Source organism: Micromys minutus, assembly GCF_963924665.1.
Source record: "Micromys minutus genome assembly, chromosome: 18".
In the NCBI taxonomy this organism is placed as follows: Eukaryota; Metazoa; Chordata; class Mammalia; order Rodentia; family Muridae; genus Micromys; species Micromys minutus.
Genome location: NC_137953.1, coordinates 41,751,917 through 41,761,444, shown reverse-complemented (window position 1 = coordinate 41,761,444; position 9,528 = coordinate 41,751,917). Strand labels below are relative to the sequence as shown.

The 9,528-nt window shown below is 41.4% G+C and overlaps 1 pseudogene across 1 annotated transcript; it reads left to right on the top strand.

Annotated features, from left to right (window-relative positions):
• Positions 1 to 2,909: 2,909 nt before the first annotated feature.
• Positions 2,910 to 5,136, top strand: LOC308432218 (ubiquitin carboxyl-terminal hydrolase 1-like; annotated as a pseudogene). The gene has a single exon. The product of its transcript is annotated as a ubiquitin carboxyl-terminal hydrolase 1-like (transcript).
• Positions 5,137 to 9,528: the final 4,392 nt, after the last annotated feature.

The following is a 9,528-nucleotide window of genomic DNA, read 5'->3' as shown; positions in this document are numbered from 1 at the left end:
CCAATCTCACTTATGAACATTGATGCAAAAATACTCAACAAAATCCTTGCAAACCGAATCCAAGAACACATCAAAACGATCATTCATCATGACCAAGTAGGCTTCATCCCTGGGATGCAGGGATGGTTTAATATAAGGAAATCCATCAATGTAATCCACCATATAAACAAACTCAAAGATCAAAATCACATGGTCATCTCACTAGATGTTGAGAAAGCATTTGACAAAATGCAACACCCCTTCATGTTAAAAGTCCTGGAAGGAAGAGGAATCCAAGGTCCATACCTAAACATAATAAAAGCAACATACAGCAAACAAACAGCCAACATCAAATTAATGGCGAGAAACTTGAAGCAATCCCACTAAAATCAGGGACTCGACAAGGCTGCCCACTCTCCCCTACCTATTCAACATAGTACTGGAAGTCCTGGCTGGAGCAATTAGACAGCAAAAGGAGATCAAGGGGATACAAATCGAAAAGGAAGAGATAAAAACATCACTCTTTGCCAATGACATGATAGTGTACTTGAGTGACCCCAAAAATTCCACCAGAGAACTCCTACAGCTGATAAACAAGTTCAGCAAAGTGGCTGGATACAAAATTAACTCAAACAAGTCAGTAGCCTTCCTATACTCAAAGGACAAACATGTGGAGAAAGAAATTAGGGAAAAGGTACCCTTCACAATTGTCACAAAACTATGAAATACCTTGGTGTGACTCTAACTAAGCAAGTGAAGGACCTGTACGACAAGAACTTCAAACCTCTAAAGTAAGAAATTAAGGAGGACCTCATAAAATGGAAAGATCTCCCATGCTCATGGATTGGGAAGATCAACATCTTAAAAATGGCCATCCTACCAAAAGCAATCTACAGATTAAATGCAATCCCCATCAAAATTCCAACCCAGTTTTTATGGAACTGGAAAGATCAATGTACAATTTCATATGGAATAACAAAAGACCTAGAATAGCTAAATCCATCCTCAACAAGAAGAAAACATCTGTGGGAATCACTATCCCTGACCTCAAGCTATATTACAAGGTAATTGTGCTGAAAACTGCATGGTACTGGTACAGAAATAGGCATGTTGATCAATGGAATAGAATAGAAGATCCAGAAATGAGCCCTCATGTATATGGTCACCTGATATTTGACAAAGGAGCTGTTAACATTCAACGGAAAAAGGACAGCCTATTCAACAAATGGTGCTGGTCCAACTGGCACTCAGCATGCAAAAGAATGAAAATAGACCCTTTCTTATCTCCTTGTACAAAGCTCAAGTGTAAGTGGATCAAAGATCTCCACATTAAACCAGATACATTGAAGCTATTAGATGAGAAAGTAGAGAAAACCTTAGAACACATAGGCACAGGAGAAAATTTCCTGAACAAAACACCAATGGCTCAAGCTCTAAGGTCAAAGATTAACAAATGGGACTTAATGAGATTGCAAAGTTTCTGTAAGGCTAAGGACATTGTCAAGAAAACCAAATGGCAACCAACAGAATGGGAAAAGATCTTTACCAATACCACATCAGATAGAGGCCTAATATCTAAGGTATACAAGGAACTCAAAAAGCTAGACACCAGAGAATCAAACAACCCTATTAAAAAATGGGGTACAGAGCAAACAAAACATTCTCAGTTGAGGAACACCGAATGGCCGTGAAACATCTGAGAAAGTGCTCGACATCCTTAGCCATCAGGGTAATTCAAATCAAAACAACCCTGAGATTCCACCTCACACCAGTCAGATTGGCCAAGATCCAAAAATCAGATGACAGCAGATGCTGGAGAGGCTGCAGAGAAAGAGGAACACTTCTCTACTATTGGTGGGGTTGCAAACTAATACAACCACTCTGGAAATCAGTCTGGCGATACCTCAGAAAATTAGATATAGTACTACCTGAAGACCCAGCTATTCCACTTCTGGGCATATACCCCAGAGACACTTTAATACACAACAAAGCTATATGCACCACAATGTTCATAGCGGCTCTATTTATAATAGCCAGAAGCTGGAATGAACCCAGATGTCCTTCAGAAGATGAATGGATACAAAAATTGTGGTACATTTACACAATGGAATACTACTCAGCCACCAGAAACAATGACTTAACCAAATTCTTAAGAAAATGGCTGCATCTAGAGAATATCATCCTGAGTGAGATAACCCAGTCACAAAAGAACAGACATAATATGCAGTCACTGATATTGGGATGCTAACCCCAGAGGCTTGTACTTCCCCAGAAACAACTCACAGACTGTATGAAGTCCAAGAAATAAAGAAAACAAAAAAATATATATTTACAAAACAAGAAGACTTTGAGTATTTCCATGTTGCGTTTTGTTTTGCATGTACTTTATGCTCATGGAAACTATTAGGTTTTCAATGCATACTGTCAAGCCCTTGAAAAAATCAAGTACTGACTAAAAAAATATATTCACATAGTTTTATGTAAAATTTATTTTAATATCTGAAAAAACAGTAGTGACAAAAATGTATAATTTTAAGCAAAAAAATGTTTAAAATCTGTACATTTATCTTTGTTTTGTAAAATAAAGTCGTTTAAAAAAAAGAAAACAGCCTGTGGCAGCTGCGCTCCAGTAGCCTTCCTGGCAGGGCTGCGCCGGGGATGTAGTGGGGCTGCAGCGGGCAGGACCTAGCGGAGGCCTGGCTCCCGCTCCGCAGACAAATGGTCACTCCCCCGAGGGAGGCGCCCACCAGCGATCCCTCACCCGGGACAGAGGCGGGGCTCACCTGTCACGCCTGCAGCCTGCCTGGCTGGTCTCCCTGGAGGTGGCGCCGGGGACTCGACTTGCTCAGGGCCATGACGGGATTTAATTGGTGATTACAGCTTCCTTCAATAAGTTAATTCTCGTCAACTCCTTGCAATTTTGAAAGAAAATGCCTGGCGTCATACCTAGTGAAAGTAATGGGCTTTCAAGAGGCAGTCCATCCAAGAAGAACAGACTGTCTTTGAAGTTTTTTCAGAAAAAGGAAACTAAAAGAGCCTTAGACTTCACTGATTCTCAAGAAAATGAAGAGAAAACTTGTGAATCTAGAGGATCTGAGATGTGTTATACTTTTGTCCTGGCTTTAAGACTGGAGTGAAGCACTTATTTAATATTATTTCAAGGAAGAAAGAAGCTCTGAAGGATGACTCTAATCAGAAGGATAAGGGAAGCTGCAAAGAAGATCCTTTGGCAAGTTATGAGCTTATATGCAGTTTACAGTCCTTAATAATTTCAGTTGAACAGCTTCAGGCTAGTTTTCTCTTAAATCCAGAGAAATATACAGATGAACTTGCTACACAGCCAAGGCGACTGCTTAACACACTCAGGGAACTCAACCCTATGTATGAAGGGTATCTACAGCATGATGCACAGGAAGTGCTGCAATGTATTCTGGGAAACATTCAAGAAACATGCCAAATCCTAAAAAAAGAAGAAATAAAAAACTTGGCTGAATTATCCAGCAAGGTTGAAGAAACATCTCTTCAGAAAGAGGAAACAAGTAGACGTAGCAGCACAGAGACAGACAGTCTGAGGAGTCCAGAGGACTTCAAAGAACAACTCCCCAAAGGGAACTGGAAAAGGAAAAGTGATGGTGAATCGGGTAACATGAAGAAAAAGGTTAAACTGTCCAGGGAACCCCAGCCATTGGAAGAAAACCAGAGACAAACCAGATCAAAAAGAAAAGCTACTGGAGACACACTGGAGGTTTCTCCTAAAATCATGCCCAAGTGTGTTTCTGAAAACGAGAGTGCAAAGCCCTCACAGAAGAAATCAAAAGTTAAAATAAATTGGTTAAAGCCAGCCACTAAGCAACCCAGCATTCTTTCCAAGTTCTGTAGTCTTGGCAAAATCACAACCAACCAGCGCTCCAAAGGACAACCTAAGGAAAACTAGGTTGATCTTGAAGAGGACTTGGAGAAGGACGGAAGTGACAACATAGTTAACGGTGGTGGACCCGCATCTCCAGGAAATAGTGTCACACCCGTGGATAGTAGTGAAGCTAAGTCTGTAAACAAAGGTGCAGAGAAGATTGGTTTTGAGCTAGTAGAGAAACTGTTTCAAGGTCAGCTAGTATTAAGGACTCGTTGTTTGGAATGTGAGAGCTTAACGGAAAGAAGAGATTTCCAGGACATTAGTGTTCCAGCGCAAGAGGACGAGCTTTCCAAGGTCGAGGAGAGCTCTGAAGTTTCTCCAGAGCCAAAAACAGAAATGAAGACCTTGAGATGGGCAATTTCACAGTTTGCTTCCGTGGAGAGAATTTTAGGAGAGGATAAATATTTCTGTGAAAATTGCCATCATTATACGGAAGCAGAGCGAAGTCTCTTGTTTGATAAAATGAAGTTATCACTATTCATCTGAAGTGCTTTGCTGCTAGTGGCTTGGAGTTTGATTGTTATGGTGGTGGACTTTCCAAGATCAACACACTTTTACTGACACCTCTTAAACTGTCACTAGAAGAATGGAGCACAAAGCCGACCAATGACAGCTATGGATTATTTGCTGTTGTTATGCACAGCGGCATTACTATTAGTAGTGGGCACTATACTACATCTGTTAAAGTCACTGACCTTAACAGTCTAGAACTAGATAAGGGGAATTTTGTGATTGACCAGATGTGTGAAATAGGTAAGCCAGAGCCACTGAATGAGGAGGAAGCACGGGGGACGGCTGAAAATTATGATGATGAAGTATCAATTAGAGTTGGTGGAAATGCCCAACCAAGTAAAGTTTTGAACAAAAAAACTGTAGAAGGCATTGGACTTCTTGGAGGACAGAAGAGCAAAGCAGATTATGAACTGTACAACAAAGCATCTAACCCTGAGAAGTTGGTCGGGACACCACTCACTGACAACAGAAGTTCTGAAACTAATGAGACCAGTGGGGCCCAGGCATCTGACAGGAACAAGGAATCCAGCGACCAAACAGGCATTAACATGAGTGGACTTGAGAACAAGATTTCCTATGTAGTGCAAAGCTTAAAGGAGTACGAGGGGAAATGGTTGCTCTTTGATGATTCTGAAGTAAAAGTTACAGAAGAGAAAGACTTTCTGAATTCTCTTTCTCCTTCTACATCTCCTACGTCTACTCTGTACTTGCTATTTTATAAAAAAATATAGTGAGTATATTTTCCTTGTAAATATTAAACAGACCTGGACAGATGGTGGTAAAGTTAGTCACACCTAAGAGTCTTTAGTTATCTTTTGAAGCTATTGGATATTATTGGTCTCTCTAGGCTTTTATATAGTGAGATTTTAAATACTGAAAAACCATGTTAAGTTTTTAGAATCATTTTCCTTAGTAGAGACTAGTAATGGATAAGCTGGGAACAAACTCGTGTAGATACTAAATGATCCAAAATGGAAGCTTGGAACAGTTAACACTTTTGGATTTACATGATCTTTTGTGTTTGCGTTTTAAAATAAAGTGCTTGTATTTGTATTCTCCATATTTTGGAGTAATTATCTACTTGATGTTTATAGGTCTGGCTTTTTCACCCAAGAAACAGTGTCATTCAGTATATTTAGTTCTATAATAGTCATGAAGCCAAATCTTTGGGCTGTATCAGGCACAAAGTGTAGAATATGTATATTCACAGGTGTGTATTTTGTGCCTTGAATAAAACCTGCAGTCCTCTGTCTTCCTGAGAACTTTATGTAGATGACACTGCTCTAGTCAGTCTTTCTGACATGATACTTTGTATCTCTTCATACTCTGCACCATCTGTACATAGTGATCAACTTAGAGCGGTGACCTTTAACTCTTTTTAAAAACTGGGAGATCAATAAAATTTAAACTGTTTAACAACCAAAAAAAAAAAAAAAAAAAAAAACAAAACAAAAAAATCTTTATACAACAAGAAAACTTTGACTATTTCCATGTTACATTTTGTTTTACATGTACCTTATGCTCATTGTAACTATTAAGTTTTCAATGCATACTATCAAACCTTTAAAAAAATCAAGTACTGACTAAAAAATATATTCATACAGTTTTGTGTAAAAATTATTTTAAAATCTGAAAAAAAGTACTGACAAAAATGTATTGTATATTTATGCAAAAAATGCTTAAAATCTGTACATTTATCTTTGTTTTGTAAAATAAAGTTGTTAAAAAAGCTTTATTAAAAATAAATAAATAGATAGATACTAGATACTAATAAAAATATATTAATATAATAAAATATATATTAAATAGATATAATAAAATAGATACTAGAGTTGGATGGAGGGAAGTGACTGGATGGGAGAGAATTTAGGAAAGGGATTGAGGGTCAGTGGGCTGAGATGGAAGAGAGGAAAAAATGGTGGGAAGGGAGAGTGGGGAAGTCTCTAGGACATGCCAGAAACCAGGGACGGGGGAGGCTCCAGATGGTCTGTAGGGTGACTCTAGCTGAGACTCCTAGAAGTGAGGGATACAGATCTTGAAGTGGCTACTTCTTATAGCCAGGTAGGACTCTCAGTGGAGGGATAAAAACAGCAGCCCACCCACAAATCCTTCAACCCCAATCCTGCCTATAAGATGTGCAGGGTCAGAGATAGAGCAGAGACAGATGACTGGCCCAACAAGACTGATCCCATGGGCAAGAACCAGTCTCTGACACTTAAAAACACTCTGTTATGTTTGCAAACGAGAACTTAGCGAACCTGACCTCTGAGAGTCTCCATCCAGAAGCCCCAGTGGAAAGAGATGCAGAGACTCACAGCCAAACATAAGATGGAATTCAGTGACTGTTATGGAAGAGTTGGGGAAAGAATTTAGGGACCCCAAAAGAGCAGGAGCTTCACAGCAAGACCAACAGAATCAACTGACCTGGACCCTCGGGACTCCCAGAGACTGAATCAGCAGCCTAAGAGAGAACAGGGTTTGGACTTAGGCCTTCTGCACATATGTTGCAGATGAGCAACCTGGTCTTCATGTGGGTCCCCCATCAACAGGAGGTGAGCTGACCCTGAATCTGCTGCCTGCCTGTGGATACTGCTTCCCTAACTGGGCTCCCTTGTCTGGCCTCAGTGGGAGAGGATAGGCCTCATTCTGCATGGACTTGATGTGCTGTGGGGGACACGGGTAGTAGAGGAGTGATACCTAGGAGGGGGATACCCCTTCCCAAAGGAGAATGGGAGGATGGGATGGGTGGAAGATCTGTGTGTCAGGGGACTGGCAGGGGAGAGCTATATTAGGATGTAAAGTGAATAAATAATTTTAAGGATGAGACGGGGTACAGATCTAAACAAAGAATTTTCAACAGAGGAAACCAAATGACTGACAGAAAGAAATGTTCGACATCCTTAGCTATCATGGAAATGCAAACCAACAGCACTACTTTGAGATTCCATCTTACACTTGCCAGAATGGCTAACATCAATAACACAAGTGACAGCTGATGCTGGTGAGAATAGTGTGGCTGGGTCTTGAGGTACATAAATTCTGTTTTCTGAAGAACCGCCATATTGATATTCATAGTGGTGGTACAGGTTTGCACTCCCACCAGCAATGGAGGAGTGCTCTCTCTCCTTACCTCAGATGTCCTTCAGAAGCAGCTGTCTACCTTTGCTTCTGAGGCAAAGTTTTTAACTTCTACCTGGTTTTAATGACTGGGCTATGCCCCAGGGATCCTATTGCTGCCTCGGCACCCCCTGTTCTGACATAAAAAATGCACACCACTACACCCACATCTTTCTTTCTTTTTCTTTTTTTCTTTTCTTTTCTTTTTTAACTAAGATCAAACTTCAGTCTTTCATGCTTGCAGTGTCTTACCCAGGGTTTCTATTCCTGCACAAAACATCATGACCAATAAGCAAGTTGGAGAGGAAAGGGTTTATTCAGCTTACACTTCAATATCGCTGTTCATCACCAAAGGAAGTCAGGACTGGAACCCACGCAGGTCAGGAATCAGGAACTGATGCAGAGGCCACGGAGGGATGTTACTTACTGGCTTGCTCAAGCTGCTTCTTATAGAACCCAGGTCTACCAACCCAGGGATGGCTCCACCCACAATGGGCTGGGCCCTCCGCACTTGATCACTAGTTGAGAAAATGTGTTACAGCTGGATCTCATGGAGGCATTTCCTCAACTGAGGCTCCTTTCTCTGTGACAACTCCAGCTTGTGTTAAGTTGACACCAAACCATCCAGTACACACAGTTAAGCATGTGACCAACTGAGCTATAAATAAATAAATAAATAAATAAATAAATAAATAAATAACTCACTGTAGATGCTGAAGAGATAGCTCAGTGGTTAACAGTGCTGGCTGCTCTTCCAGAGGAGCTGAGCTACATTTCCAGTGCCCACACAGTGGTTCAGGATGGCACACAACTCCAGTTCCAGGAAACCCAGTGCACTCTCCTGGCTTCCTCAGATACTGTGTGAACAAAATACATGCAGACAAATCACCTATACATAGAAATTAAAACAAGAACTCACTGAAGAAAAAAATGGATAAAACCAACAAAGGTGGACAGTGTCAAGCATACATTATAGAAGCCCCTGGAGAAAAGACAGAGGAGGGTAAAATAAATAAAGATAACTAGCAATGACTTCACACATCAAGAAGCACCCCCCCCAAAAAAAAAAATATTCCAGGAAGGATCAGCACAAAGAGATCTGAGACACAGCACAGATTGTAAGAACCCAGAGAGGGAAGTGACATCACACAGGGGACAGTCTGTAAAAGCAAGTCCGTTTTCCCCAGAAAAGGTGGGCTCTCATCTCGTGTCCAATAAAGTCACTGTTTCTGTTGGGATCAGATGGGAGGCTAACTGTGCCTCACTCAGGATCTGTGCGCCTGGTTTGTCCAGCGTAGGAAAACTTAGGCTGCAGCCAAGCCATCTCTGGTTGCTTCCAGCCGGGTTTATAGTGAGAACCTGTAGGAGGAGAAAACTTGCAATTTTGGCCAGAAAGAGAGGGCAATTAATCTTGCTGCCAAACAGTGCGGTTGCTAAAGAGCCTGGCACTAGAAGGGAAGGGGCGCTTTGTGGGCATCCTGGGATTCCTTCCACAGGTCCAAAGCCACAGCAGACTTAGAAGATAGAGAAATTTGTTTCGAGGACTTAGATGCAAGAAGACGGGAGCTCCCTGCACGAGGGATGGCTTGTGGGAACAACGGATATGTCAAATGCAAGAGTTTCAGAGGCAGCAACACTTCCGCTTAGCTTTTTAAAAAATGATCTGAGAAACAGCAGGGGCCAGGGTCGGAGTCACTTCAGGGAGTCCCTGAGCCTGTAAATAAACTTGCCAGAGTGAAGCTGAAGCTGCCAGGGAGACTGTGGGGACTTAGGAATGGCAAGGACATTGAATGAGGAGGAAAGCTGTACGTAGTCAGTTCTCTGGAACCAGTGAGGCCATAGTGGTACATCCGTCAAAGCTCCCTTACCACACCGCACAACAGACACAAAGCTACAAGACTGGGTGTGTGCTTTGCTGCAGCCGACTGCTGCTTTGGCCACCTTAGGACAGGCCTATTTCTTCTCTCTTGGGATGGGAGTGTAGATTCTGGCCTGAAACTTTTTGG